This window comes from Rhinolophus sinicus, chromosome 14 (genome assembly GCF_057876585.1).
Source record: "Rhinolophus sinicus isolate RSI-liver-muscle chromosome 14, RSI-T2T, whole genome shotgun sequence".
Lineage (NCBI taxonomy): Eukaryota > Metazoa > Chordata > Mammalia > Chiroptera > Rhinolophidae > Rhinolophus > Rhinolophus sinicus.
Genome location: NC_142514.1, coordinates 99,042,501 through 99,055,000, shown reverse-complemented (window position 1 = coordinate 99,055,000; position 12,500 = coordinate 99,042,501).

The following is a 12,500-nucleotide window of genomic DNA, read 5'->3' as shown; positions in this document are numbered from 1 at the left end:
GTTAGGGTAAGGTTTAGTATTAGTGTAAATGTTAGGCAGAGGGTTACTATTAAGGTTCGTGTTAGGATTAGGGTTAGGTTAGGGTAAGGGTTAGGGTTAGCGTTAGGATTAGGTTTAAGTTTAGGTTAGCGTTAGGGTTATGGTTAGTGTTAGGGTTAGAGTTAGGTTTTAGGGTTAAGGTTAGGATTATGGTTAGGGTTAGGGATTAGGTTTAGAGTTAGGATTTATGGTTAGGTTTAGGGTTAGGGTTAGGGTTAGGGTAAATGTTAGGGTTATTGTTTAGGGTTATGGTTAGGATTATGTTTAGGTTTGCCTTATGGTTAGATTTAGGTTTAGGGTTAGGGTTAGGTTTGCGTTAGGTTTAGGTTTAAGAGTTAGGTTAGGGTTAGGTTTAGGGTTAGGTTGGTATTAGGGTTAGGGTTAGGGTTAGGGTTAGGGTTAGGTTTGCGTTAGGGTTAGGGTTAGGGTTAGGGTTATGGTTAGGTTTGCGTTATGGTTAGGATTAGTTTTATGTTTGCGTTGGGTTTAGGGTTAGGGTAAGCTTTAGGGTTAGGTTTAGGGGTAGGTTTGCATTAGGGTTAGGTTTAGGGTTAGGGTTAAGGTTAGGTTTATGTTAGGGTTAGTGTTAGGGTTAGGGTTAGGGTTAGGGTTAGGGTGAGGTTTAGGAATAGGTTTGCGTTACGGTTAGGTTTAGGGTTAGGTTTAAGTTTAGGGTTAGGGTTAGGGTTAGGATTAGGGTTAGAGTTAGGGTTAGGATAGGGTTATGGTTAGGGTTAGGTTTGCGTTAGGGTTAGTGTTAGGTTTAGGCTTGTGTTAGGGATAGGGTTAGGGTTAGGGTTAGAATTAGTGTTAGGGTTAGGGTTAAGGTTAGGGTTTAGGATTAGGGTTAGGGTTAGGTGTAGGGTTAGGATAAGGGTTAGTGTTAGAGTAAATTTTAGGGTTAGGCTTAGTGTTAGGCTTCGTGTAAGGGTTAGGGTTAGGTTAGGGTTACGGTTAGGGTTAGGATTAGGGTTAGGGTTAGGGGAAGGTTTAGGGTTATGTTAGTGTTAGGGTTATGGTTATAGTTAGGGTTAGGGTTAGGGTTAGGGTTAGGGTTAGGGATAGGTTTGCGTTAGGGTTAGGTTTAGGGTTAGGGTTAGGTTTAGGGTTAGGGTTAGGTTTGCGTTACGGTTAGGTTTAGGGTTATGGTTATGGTTAGGGTTAGGGTTAGGTTTGCGTTAGGGTTAGGTTTAGGGTTAGGGTTAGGTTTAGGGTTAGGGTTAGGGTTACGGTTAGGGTTAGGTTTGCGTTAGGGTTAGGGTTAAGTTTAGGGATAGGGTTAGGGTTGGGTTTGCATTAGGGTTAGGGTTAGGGTTAGGGTTAGGGTTAGTGTTAGGGTTAGGTTTGCGTTAGGGTAGGGTTGGGTTAGAGTTAGGGTTAGGAATAGGGTTAATGTTAGGGTTAGGGTTAGGGTTAGGTTTAGGTTTTCGTTAGGGTTAGTGTTAGGGTTAGGATTGCGTTAGGGTTAGGGTTAGGGTTAGCTTTAGGGCTAGGGTTAGGGTTAGGGTTAGCGTAACATTTGAGTTAGAGTTAGGGTTAGGGTTAGTTTAAGTTTACGGATAGGTTTGCGTTAGTGTTAGGGTTAGGGAATAGTTTTAGGGTTAGGGTTAGGGTTAAGGATAGGGTTAGGGTTAGGGTTAGGGTTAGTTTTAGGGTTAGGTTAGCGTTAAGTTTAGGTTTAGGGTTAGGGTTAGGGTTTAGGGTTAGGGTTAGCGTTAGGGTTAGGATTTAGGCTTAGGGTTAGTGTTAGGTGTAGGGTTAGGATATGGTTTAGTGTTAGGGTAAATGTTAGGGATAGGGTTAGTGTTAGGTTTCGTTTTAGGGTTGGGTTAGTTTAGGGTTACGGTTAGGGTTAGGATTAGGGTTAGGGTTAGGGTAAGGGTTAGCGTTATGTTAGCATTACGGTTATGGTTAGAGTTAGGGTTAGGGTTAGGGATTAGGGTTAGGGTTAGTTTTACGGTGTAGGGTCCGGGTTTAGGGATAGGGTTAGGTTTACGGTTAGGGATAGTGGTAGGGTTAGGGTAAGTTTTAGTGTTAGGTAAATGTTAGTCTTAGGGTTAGTATTAGGGTTCGGGTTAGGATTAGGGTTCGGTTAGGGTTAGGGTTAGGGTTAGGTTTACGTTAAGGTTAGCGTTAGGGTTAGGGTTATGGTTAGGGTTAGGTTTAGGTTTTAGGGTTAAGGTTAGGATTAGGGTTAGGGTTAGGGATTAGGTTTAGAGTTAGCATTTAGGGTTAGGGTTAGGATTAAGGTTAGGGTTAGGGTTAGGGTTAGGTTTAGGTTTAGGAATAGGTTTGCGTTACGGTTAGGTTTAGGGTTAGGTTTAAGTTTAGGGTTAGGGTTAGGGTTAGTGTTACGGTTAGTGTTAGGGTTAGGTTTGCGTTAGGGTAGGGTTAGGGTTAGAGTTAGGGTTAGGGTTAGGGTTAATATTAGGGTTAGGGTTAGGGTTAGGTTTAGGTTTTCGTTAGGGTTAGTGTTAGGGTTAGTGTTAGGGTTAGGTTTAGGGTTAGTTTTGCTTTAAGGTTACGTATAGGGTTATGGTTAGGGTTAGGGTTAGGGTTTGGGTTAGGGTTAGGGTTAAGTTTGCGTTAGTGTTTTGGTTAGGGTTAGAGTTAGGGTTAGGGTTAGGGTTATTGTTAGGGTTAGGTTTGCGTTAGGGTTAGTGTATGTTTAGTCTTGCGTTAGGGATAGGGTTAGGGTTATGGTTACATTTGCGTTAGGGTTAGTGTTAGGGTTAGAATTAGGGTTAGGTTTTATGTTTAGGGTCAGGGTTAGGGTTAAGGTTAGCGTTAGGGTTTCATGGTTAGGGTTAGGGTTAGGGTTAGGGTTAGCTTTAGGGTTAGGTATTATGGTTAGGGTTAGGGTTAGGGTTATGGTTAGGTTAAGTTTATGGTTAGGGTTAGTGTTAAGGGTAGTGTTAGGGTTAGGTTAGCGTTAGGTTTAGGTTTAGGTTTAGGGTTAGGTTTTAGGATTAGGGTTAGGGTTTACGGTTAGGGTTAGGGTTAGGTGTAGGGTTAGGATAAGGTTTAGTGTTAGGGTAAATGTTAGGGTTAGGGTTAGTGTTAAGTTTCGTTTTAGGGTTAGGGTTAATTTAGGGTTACGGTTAGGGTTAGAATTAGGGTTAGGGTTAGGGTAAGAGTTAGGGTTATGTTAGAGTTACGGTTATGGTTAGGGTCATGGGTAGGGTTAGAGTTTAGGGTTAGGGTTAGTTTTATGGTTAGGGTCCGGGTTTAGGGATAGGGTTAGGTTTAGGGTAGGGATAGTGGTAGGGTTAGGGTAAGTTTTAGTGTTACGGTAAATGTTAGGCTTAGGGTGAGTATTAGGGTTCGGGTTAGGATTAAGGTTAACTTAGGGTTAGGGTTAGGGTTAGGTTTAAGGTAAGGTTAGCGTTAGGGTTAGGGTTATGGTTAGGGTTAGGTTTAGGTTTTAGGGTTATGGTTAGCTTTAGGGTTAGGGTTAAGATTAGGGTTAGAGTTAGGGTTAGGGTTAGGGTTAAGGTTAGGATTAGGGTTAGGGTTAGGGTTAGGTTTAGGTTTAGAGATAGGTTTGCGTTACGGTTAGGTTTAGGGTTAGGTTTAGGGTTAGGGTTAGGGTTACGATTAGGGTTAGGTTTGCGTTAAGGTTAGGGTTAGGGTTAGGGTTAGGGTTAGGTTTGAGTTAAGGTTAAGTTTAGGGTTATGGTTAGGTTTAGGGTTATGGTTAGGGTTAGGTTTAGGTTTGCGTTAGGGTTAGGTTTAGGGATAGGGTTAGGTTTATGGTTAGGGTTAAGGTTAGGGTTAGGGTTAGGGTTAGAGTTAGGGTTTGGGTTAGGGTTATGGTTATGGTTAGGTTTGCGTTAGGGTTTGTGTTAGGGTTAGGCTTGCGTTAGGGATAGGGTTTGGGTTAGGGTTAGAGTTACGTTAGTGTTAGGGTTGGTGTTAGGGTTAGAGTTAGGGTTAGGTTTTTGGTTTAGGGTTAGGGTTAGGATTAGGGTTAGCGTTAGGGTTTCATGCTAAGGGTTAGGGTTATGGTTAGGGTTAGGGTTAGGGGTAGGGTTAGGGTAAGGTTTAGTCTTAGGGTAAATGTTAGGGTTGGGTTAGAGTTAGGGTTAGAGTTAGCGTTATGGTTAGTGTTAGGTTTGCGTTAGGGTTAGGGTTAGGGTTAGGCATGCGTTAGGGATAGGGTTAGGGTTACAGTTAGGGTTAGGATTTAGGTTTAGGGTTAGGGTTAGGAGTAGGGTTAGCGTTAGGGTTTCATGGTTAGGGTTAGGGTTAGGGTTAGCTTTAGGGTTAGGGTTTATAGTTAGAGTTAGGGTTAGGGTTAGGGATAGGGTTAGTGTAAGGGTCAGTCTTAGGGTAAATGTTAGGGTTAGAGTTTGGTTTAGGGTTAGGGTTAGGTTATGGTTATGGTTAGGTTTACGGTTAGGGTTGGGGTTAGGGTTAGGTTTAGGGATAGGTTTGCATTAGGGTTAGTTTTAGGGTTAGGTTTAGGGTTAGGGTTAGGGTTAGGATTAGGGTTAGGCTTAGGTTTGCTTTAGGGTTAGGGTTAGGGTTAGGGTTAAGGTTTGGGTTAGGGTTAGGTTTGCGTTTAGGTTAAGTTTAGGGCTACGGTTAGGTTTAGGTTTAGGGTTAGGGTTAGTTTTGCGTCAGGGTTAGTGTTAGGGTTAGGGTTAGGTTTGCTTTAGGGTTAGGGTTAGGGTTAGGGTTAGGGTTAGGGTTAGTTTTGCGTTAGGGTTAGTGTTAGGGTTAGGCTTGCGTTAGGGATAGGGTTAGGTTTAGGGTTACTTTTCCGTTAGGGTTAGTGTTAGGGTTAGAGTTAGGGTTAGGTTTTATGTGTAGGGTTAGGGTTAGGTTTAGGGTTATATTTAGGGTTAGGGTTTAAGGTTAGGGTTAGGGTTAGGGTTAGGGTTAGGGTTAGGGTAAGGATTAGTCTTAGGGTAAATATTTGGTTTAGGGTTAGGGTGAAGGTTAGGTTTAGGGTTAGTTTTGCGTTAGGTTTAGGGTTAGGTTTAGAGTTAGGGTTAGGGTTAGCGTTAGTGTTGGGTTAGGTTTGCGTTAGGGTTAGTGTTAGGGATAGGCTTGCGTTAGGGATATGGTTAGGGTTAGGGTTACGTTTGCATTAGGGTTAGTGTTAGGGTTAGAGTTAGGGTTAGGTTTTAGGTTTGGTGTTAGGGTTAGGGTTAGGGTTAGCGTTAGGGTTTCATGGTTAGGGTTAGGATTGGGTTAGGGTTAGCTTTAGGGTTAGGGTATATGGCTAGGGTTAGTGTTAGGGTTAGGGTTAGGGGTAGGGTTAGGGTAACGGTTAGTCTTAGCGCAAATGTTAGGGTTAGGGTAAGGGTTAGGGTTAGGGTTAGGGTTAGGTTTTGGTTAAGGTTAGGGTTAGGGTTAGAGTTAGTGTTAGGGTTAGGTTAGCGTTATGTTTAGTTAGGGTTAGGGTTAGGGTTAAGGTTAGGTTTGCGTTAGTGTTAGGGTTTGATTTAATGTTTGGGTTAGGGTTAGGTTTAGATTTGCGTTAGGGTTAGGTTTGTGGTTAGGTTTAGAGTTAGGGTTAGGGTTAGGGTTAGGGTTAGTTTTACGTTAGGGTTAGGGTTAGGGTTAGGTTTGCGATAGGGTTAGGATTAGGGTTAGGTTTGCATTAGGTTTAGGGTTAGGGTTAGGTTCGGGTTAGGGTTAGGATTACGGTTAGGGATAGGGATAGGTTTGCGATAGGATTAGGGTTAGGGTTATGGTTAGGGTTAGCGTTAGGTTTGCGTTAGGGTTAGGGTTAGGGTTAGGGATAGGGTTAGGATTAGTGTTAGGTTTGCGTTAGGGTTAGGGTTAGGGTTAGGGTTAAAGTTATGGTTAGGTTTAGGGTTAGGGTTAGGTTTTCATTAGGGTTAGTGTTAGGGTGAGGTTTGCGATAGGGTTTGGGTTCGGGTTAGGTTAAGGCTAATGTTAGGGTTATGGTTAGCGTTATTTTAGCGTTAGAGTTAGTGTTAGTGGTAGGATTAGGGTTAGTGTTAGGGTTAGGGTTAGGGTCAGGTTTAGGGTTAGGGATAGGTTTGTTTTAGTTTAGGGTTAGGGTTAGGTTTAGGGTTAGGATTAGGGTTAGGGTTTTGGTTAGGTTTGCATTAGTGTTAGGGTTAGTTTTAGGGTTAGGGTTATGTTTGCGTTAAGGTTAGGTTAAGGGTTATGGTTATGGTTAGGGTTAGGGTTAGGGTTAGGTTTGCGTTAGGTGTAGGGTTAGTGTTAGGGTTAGGTTTAGGGTTAGGTTTAGGGTTAGGGTTAGGGTTAGGTTTGCGTTAGGGTTAGGGTTATGGTTAGGGTTAGGGTTAGGTTTAGAGTTAAGGTTAGGTTTACATTTGCTTTAGGGTTAGCGTTAGGTTTAGGTTTAGGGTTAGGGTTAGGTATGAGTTAGCTTTATGGTAAGGGTTAGGTTTAGGGTTAGGGTTAGGGTTAGGTTTGCGTCAGGGTTATGGTTATGGTTATGGTTAGGGTTAGGGTTAGAGTTAAAGTTAGGGTTAGATTTGGATTAGGGTTATGGTAAGGGTTAGGTTTAGGGTTAGGATTAGGGTTAGGGTTAGGTTTGCGTTAGGGTTAGGGTTAGGGTTATGGTTAGGGTTAGGGGTTAGGGTTTTGGTTAGGGTTAGTTTAGGGTTTGCGTTAGGGATTTATGATTAGGGTTAGGGTTAGTGTTAGGATTAGCTTTAGGGTTAGTGTTTAGGGTTTGGGTTTGTGTTAGGGTTAGGGTTAGGTTTACGATTAGGGTTAGGGTTAGCTTTATGGTTACGGTTTAGGGTTTGGGTTTGAGTTAGGGTTAGGGTTAGGGTTAGGGTTACGATTGCGTTAGGGTTAGTGTTAGGTTTAGAGTTAGGGTTATGGTTCAGGGTTAGGGTTAGGGTTAGGGTTTCATGGTTAGTGTTATGGTTAGGGTTAGCGTTAGCTTTAGGGTTAGGGTTTAAGGTTAGGGTTAGGGTTAGGGTTAGGGTAAGGTTTGCGTTAAGGTTAGGGTGAGGGTTAGGGTTAGGGTTAGGTTTGCGTTCGGGTTATGGTTAGGGTTAGGTTTAGGGTTAGGTTTAGTGTTAGGGTTAGGATTATGGTTAGGGGTTAGGGTTTTGGTTAGGGTTAGTTTTAGGGTTAGCGTTAGGGTTTTATGATTAGGTTTACGGTTAGGGTTAGCTTAAAGTTAGGGTTTAGGGATTGGGTTAGGGTTAGGGATAGAGTTAGGGTTAGGTTTAGGGTTAAGGTTAGGTTTGCAGTAGTGTTAGGGTTTGATTTAATGTTTGGGTTAGGGTTAGGTTTAGGTTTGCGTTAGGGTTAGGTTTGTGGTTAGGTTTAGAGTTAGGGTTAGGGTTAGGGTTAGGGTTAGGTTTACGTTAGAGTTAGGGTTAGGGTTAGGTTTGCGATAGGGTTAGGATTAGGGTTAGGTTTGCATTAGGTTTAGGGTTAGGGTTAGGTTTGCCATAGGGTTAGGATTAGGGTTATGTTTGCGTTAGTGTTAGGGTTAGGGTTAGTGATAGTGTTAGGGTTAGGGTTAGGGTTAGGTTTGCGTTAGTGTTAGGGTTAGTGTTTGGTTCGGGTTATGGTTAGGGTTAGGTTTAGGGTTAGGGATAGGTTTGTGTTAGGTTTAGGGTTAGGGTTAGGTTTAGGGTTAGGGTTAGGTTTAGAGTTATGGTTAGTTTTGCGTTAGGGTAGGGTTAGGGTTAGTGATAGGGTTAGGGTTAGGGTTAGGTTTAGGGTTAGGGATAGGTTTGTGTTAGGTTTAGGGTTAGGGTTAGGTTTAGGGTTAGGGTTAGGGTTAGAGTTATGTTTAGTTTTGCGTTAGGGTTAGGGTTAGGGGTAGGGTTAGGGTTAGGGTTAGGGTTAAGTTTGCGGTAGGGTTAGGGTCAGGTTTAGTGTTAGTGTTAGGGTTCGGGTTAGGGTTAGGGTAAGTTTTAGGGTTAGGTTTGCGTTAGGGTTAGTGTTAGGGTTAGGGTTGTGTTAGGGATAGGGTTAGGGTTAGGGTTAGGGTGACGTTTGCGTTAGGGTTAGTGTTAGGGTTAAGGTTAGGGTTAGGTTTAAGGTTAGGGTTAGGTTTGCGTTAGGGTTACGATTAGGGTTAGGGTTATGGTTAGGGTTCCGTTTAGGGTTTAGGGTTAGGGTTAGGGTTAGGGTTAGGTTTATGTTTGCGTTAGTGTTAGGGTTACGGTTAGGGTTAGTTTTAGGGTTCGTTTGCGTTAAGCTTAGGTTTAGGGTTACGGTTAGGGTTAGGGTTGAGGTAAGGGTTAGGTTTGTGTTAGGTTAGGGTTAGTGTTAGGGTTAGGTTTAGGGTTAGGGTAAGTGTTAGGGTTAGGATTAGGGTTAGATTTGCGTTAGGGTTAGTTTTAGAGTTAGGGTTAGGGTTAGGTTTGCGTCAGGGTTATGGTTATGGTTATGGTTAGGGTTAGGGTTAGGGTTAGGGTTAAAGTTAGGGTTAGATTTGGGTTAGGGTTAGGTTTTCATTAGGGTTAGTGTTAGGGTGAGGTTTGCGATAGGGTTTGGGTTCGGGTTAGGTTAAGGCTAATGTTAGGGTTATGGTTAGCGTTATTTTAGCGTTAGGGTTAGTGTTAGGGGTAGGATTAGGGTTAGTGTTAGGGTTAGTGTTAGGGGCAGGTTTAGGGTTAGGGATAGGTTTGTTTTAGTTTAGGGTTAGGGTTAGGTTTAGGGTTAGGGTTAGGTTTGCGTTAAGGTTAGTTTAAGGGTTATGGTTATGGTTAGGGTTAGGGTTAGTGTTAGGTTTGCGTTAGGTGTATTGTTAGTGTTAGGATTAGGTTTAGGGTTAGGTTTAGGGTTAGAGTTAGGGTTAGGTTTGCGTTAGGGTTAGGGTTAGTTTTAGGGTTAGGGTTAGGTTTGCGTTAAGGTTAGGTTAAGGGTTATGGTAATGGTTAGGGTTAGGGTTAGGGTTAGGTTTGCGTTAGTGTTAGGGTTAGTTTTAGGGTTAGGGTTAGGTTTGCGTTAAGGTTAGGTTAAGGGTTATGGTTATGGTTAGGGTTAGGGTTAGGGTTAGGTTTGCGTTAGGTGTAGGGTTAGTGTTAGGATTAGGTTTAGGGTTATGTTTAGGGTTAGGGTTAGGGTTAGGTTTGCGTTAGGGTTAGGGTTAGGTTTAGAGTTAAGGTTAGGTTTACATTTGCTTTAGGGTTAGCGTTAGGTTTAGGTTTAGGGTTAGGGTTAGGTGTGAGTTAGCTTTATGGTAAGGGTTAGTTTTAGGGTTAGGGTTAGGGTTAGATTTGCGTCAGGGTTATGTTATGGTTATGGTTAGGGTTAGGGTTAGAGTTAAAGTTAGGGTTTGATTTGCATTAGGGTTATGGTAAGGGTTAGGTTTAGGGTTAGGGTTAGGGTTAGGGTTAGGTTTGCGTTAGGGTTAGGGTTAGGGTTATGGTTAGGGTTAGGGGTTAGGGTTTTGGTTATGGTTAGTTTAGGGTTTGCGTTAGGGATTTATGATTAGGGTTAGGGTAAGTGTTAGGATTAGCTTTAGGGTTAGTGTTTAGGGTTTGTGTTGTGTTATGGTTAGGGTTAGGTTTAGGATTAGGGTTAGGGTTAGCTTTAGGGTTAGGGTTTAGGGTTTCGGTTTGTGTTAGGGTTAGGGTTAGGGTTAGGTTAGGGTTCGTTTGCGTTAGGGTTAGTGTTAGGTTTAGAGTTAGGGTTATGGTTTAGGGTTAGGGTTAGGGTTAGGGTTTCATGGTTAGTGTTATGGTTAGGGTTAGCGTTAGCTTTAGGGTTAGGGTTTAAGGTTAGGGTTAGGGTTAGGGTTAGGGTTAGGTTTGCGTTAAGGTTAGGGTGAGGGTTAGGGTTAGGGTTAGGTTTGCGTTCGGGTTATGGTTAGGGTTAGGTTTAGGGTTAGGTTTAGTGTTAGGGTTAGGATTATGGTTAGGGGTTAGGGTTTTGGTTAGGGTTAGTTTTAGGGTTAGCGTTAGGGTTTTATGATTAGATTTAGGGTTACGGTTAGGGTTAGCTTAAAGTTAGGGTTTAGGGATTGGGTTAGGGTTAGGGATAGAGTTAGGGTTAGGTTTAGGGTTAAGGTTAGGTTTGCGTTAGTGTTAGGGTTTGATTTAATGTTTGGATTAGGGTTAGGTTTAGGTTTGCGTTAGGGTTAGGTTTGTGGTTAGGTTTAGAGTTAGGGTTAGGGTTAGGGTTAGGGTTAGTTTTACATTAGGGTTAGGGTTAGGGTTAGGTTTGCGATAGGGTTAGGATTAGGGTTAGGTTTGCATTAGGTTTAGGGTTAGGGTTAGGTTCGGGTTAGGGTTAGGATTACGGTTAGGGATAGGGATAGGTTTGCAATAGGATTAGGGTTAGGGTTATGGTTAGGGTTAGGGTTAGGTTTGCGTTAGGGTTAGGGTTAGGGTTAGGGATAGGGTTAGGATTAGTGTTAGGTTTTCGTTAGGGTTAGGGTTAGGGTTAGGGTTAGGGTTAAAGTTAGGATTAGGTTTAGGGTTAGGGTTAGGTTTTCATTAGGGTTTGTGTTAGGGTGAGGTTTGCGATAGGGTTAAGGTTTCGGGTTAGGTTAAGGCTAATGTTAGGGTTATGGTTAGCATTATTTTAGCGTTAGGGTTAGCGTTAGTGTTAGGGGTAGGATTAGGGTTAGTGTTAGGTTTAGGGTTAGGGTCAGGTTTAGGGTTAGGGATAGGTTTGTTTTAGGTTTCGGGTTAGGGTTAGGTTTAGGGTTAGGGTTAGGGTTAGGGTTATGGCTAGGTTTGCGTTAGTGTTAGGGTTAGTTTTAGGGTTACGGTTAGGTTTGCGTTAAGGTTAGGTTAAGGGTTATGGTTATGGTTAGGGTTAGGGTTAGGGTTAGGTTTGCGTTATGTGTAGGGTTAGTGTTAGGATTAGGTTTAGGGTTAGGTTTAGGGTTAGGGTTAGGGTTAGGTATGCGTTAGGGTTAGGGTTAGGGTTAGGGTTAGGGTTAGGGTTATGTTTGCGTTAGGGTTAGGGTTAGGGTTAGGTTTGCGTTAGGGATAGGGATAGGGTTAGAGTTAGGGTGACTTTTGCGTTAGGGTTAGTGTTAGGGTTAGAGTTAGGGTTAGGTTTTACGTTTAGGGTTAGGGTTAGGGTTAGGGTTAGCGTTAGGGTTCCATGGTTAGGGTTAGTGTTAGGGTAAGGGTTAAGGTTAGCGTTAGGGTTAATTTGCGTTAGCGTTAGGGTTAGGGTTAGGGTTACGTTTGCGTTAGGGTTAGGGTTAGGGTTAGGTTTAGGGTTAATGTTATGTTTGCGTTAGGGTTTGGGTTAGGGTTATGGTTAGGGTTAGGGGTTAGGGTTTTGGTTAGGGTTAGTGTTAGGGTTATCGTTAGGGTTTTATGATTAGGGTTAATGTTAGGGTTAGGTTTGCGTTAGGTTTAGGTTTAGGGTTAGTGATAGGGATAGGCCTAGGTTTAGGGTTAGGTTTGCGTTAGGGTTAGGGTTTTGTTTAGGTTTATGGTTAAGGTTAGGTTTGCGATAGAGTTAGGTTTAGGGTTAGGTTTGCGTTAGAGTTAGGTTTAGTGTTAGGTTCGGGTTCGGGTTAGGGTTAGGATTATGGTTAGGGTTAGGGTTAGGTTTGCGTTAGGGTTACGGTTAGGGTTAGGGTTATGGTTAGGGTTACGTTTAGGGTTTAGGGTTAGGGTTAGGGTTAGGGTTAGGGTTAGGTTAGCATTAGGGTTAGGGTTACGGTTAGGGTTAGATTTAGGGTTCGTTTCTGTTAAGGTTAGGTTTAGGGTTATGGTTAGGGTTAGGGTTAGGGTTACGGTAAGGTTTAGGGTTAGGTTTGCGTTAGGGTTAGTGTTAGGGTTAGGTTTGCGTAGGGATAGGGTTAGTGTTAGGGTTAGGGTTAGGGTTAGGATTAGGGTTAGGGTTAGGTTTGCGTTAGGGTTACGGTTAGAGTTAGGGTTATGGTTCGTGTTCCGTTTAGGGTTTAGGGTTAGGGTTAGGGTTAGGGTTAGGTTAGCATTAGGGTTAGGGTTACGGTTAGGGTTAGATTTAGGATTCGTTTCTGTTAAGGTTAGGTTTAGGGTTATGGTTAGGGTTAGGGTTAGGGTTACGGTAAGGTTTAGGGTTAGGTTTGCGTTAGGGTTAGTGTTAGGGTTAGGTTTGCGTAGGGATAGGGTTAGTGTTAGGGTTAGGGTTAGGGTTAGGATTAGGGATAGGGTTAGGTTTGCGTTAGGGTTACGGTTAGGGTTAGGGTTATGGTTCGTGTTCCGTTTAGGGTTTAGGGTTAGGGTTAGGGTTATGGTTAGGGTTAGGATTAGGTTTGCGTTAGTGTTGGGGTTACGGTTAGGGTTAGGTTTAGGGTTCGTTTGCGTTAAGCTTAGGTTTAGGGTTATGGTTAGGGTTAGGGTTGGGGTAAGGGTTAGGTTTGTGTTAGGTTAGGGTTAGTGTTAGGGTTAGGTTTAGGGTTAGGGTTAATGTTAGGGTTAGGGTTAGGGTTAGGTTTGCGTTAGGGATAGGGATAGGGTTAGAGTTAGGGTGACTTTTGCGTTAGGGTTAGTGTTAGGGTTAGAGTTAGGGTTAGGTTTTACGTT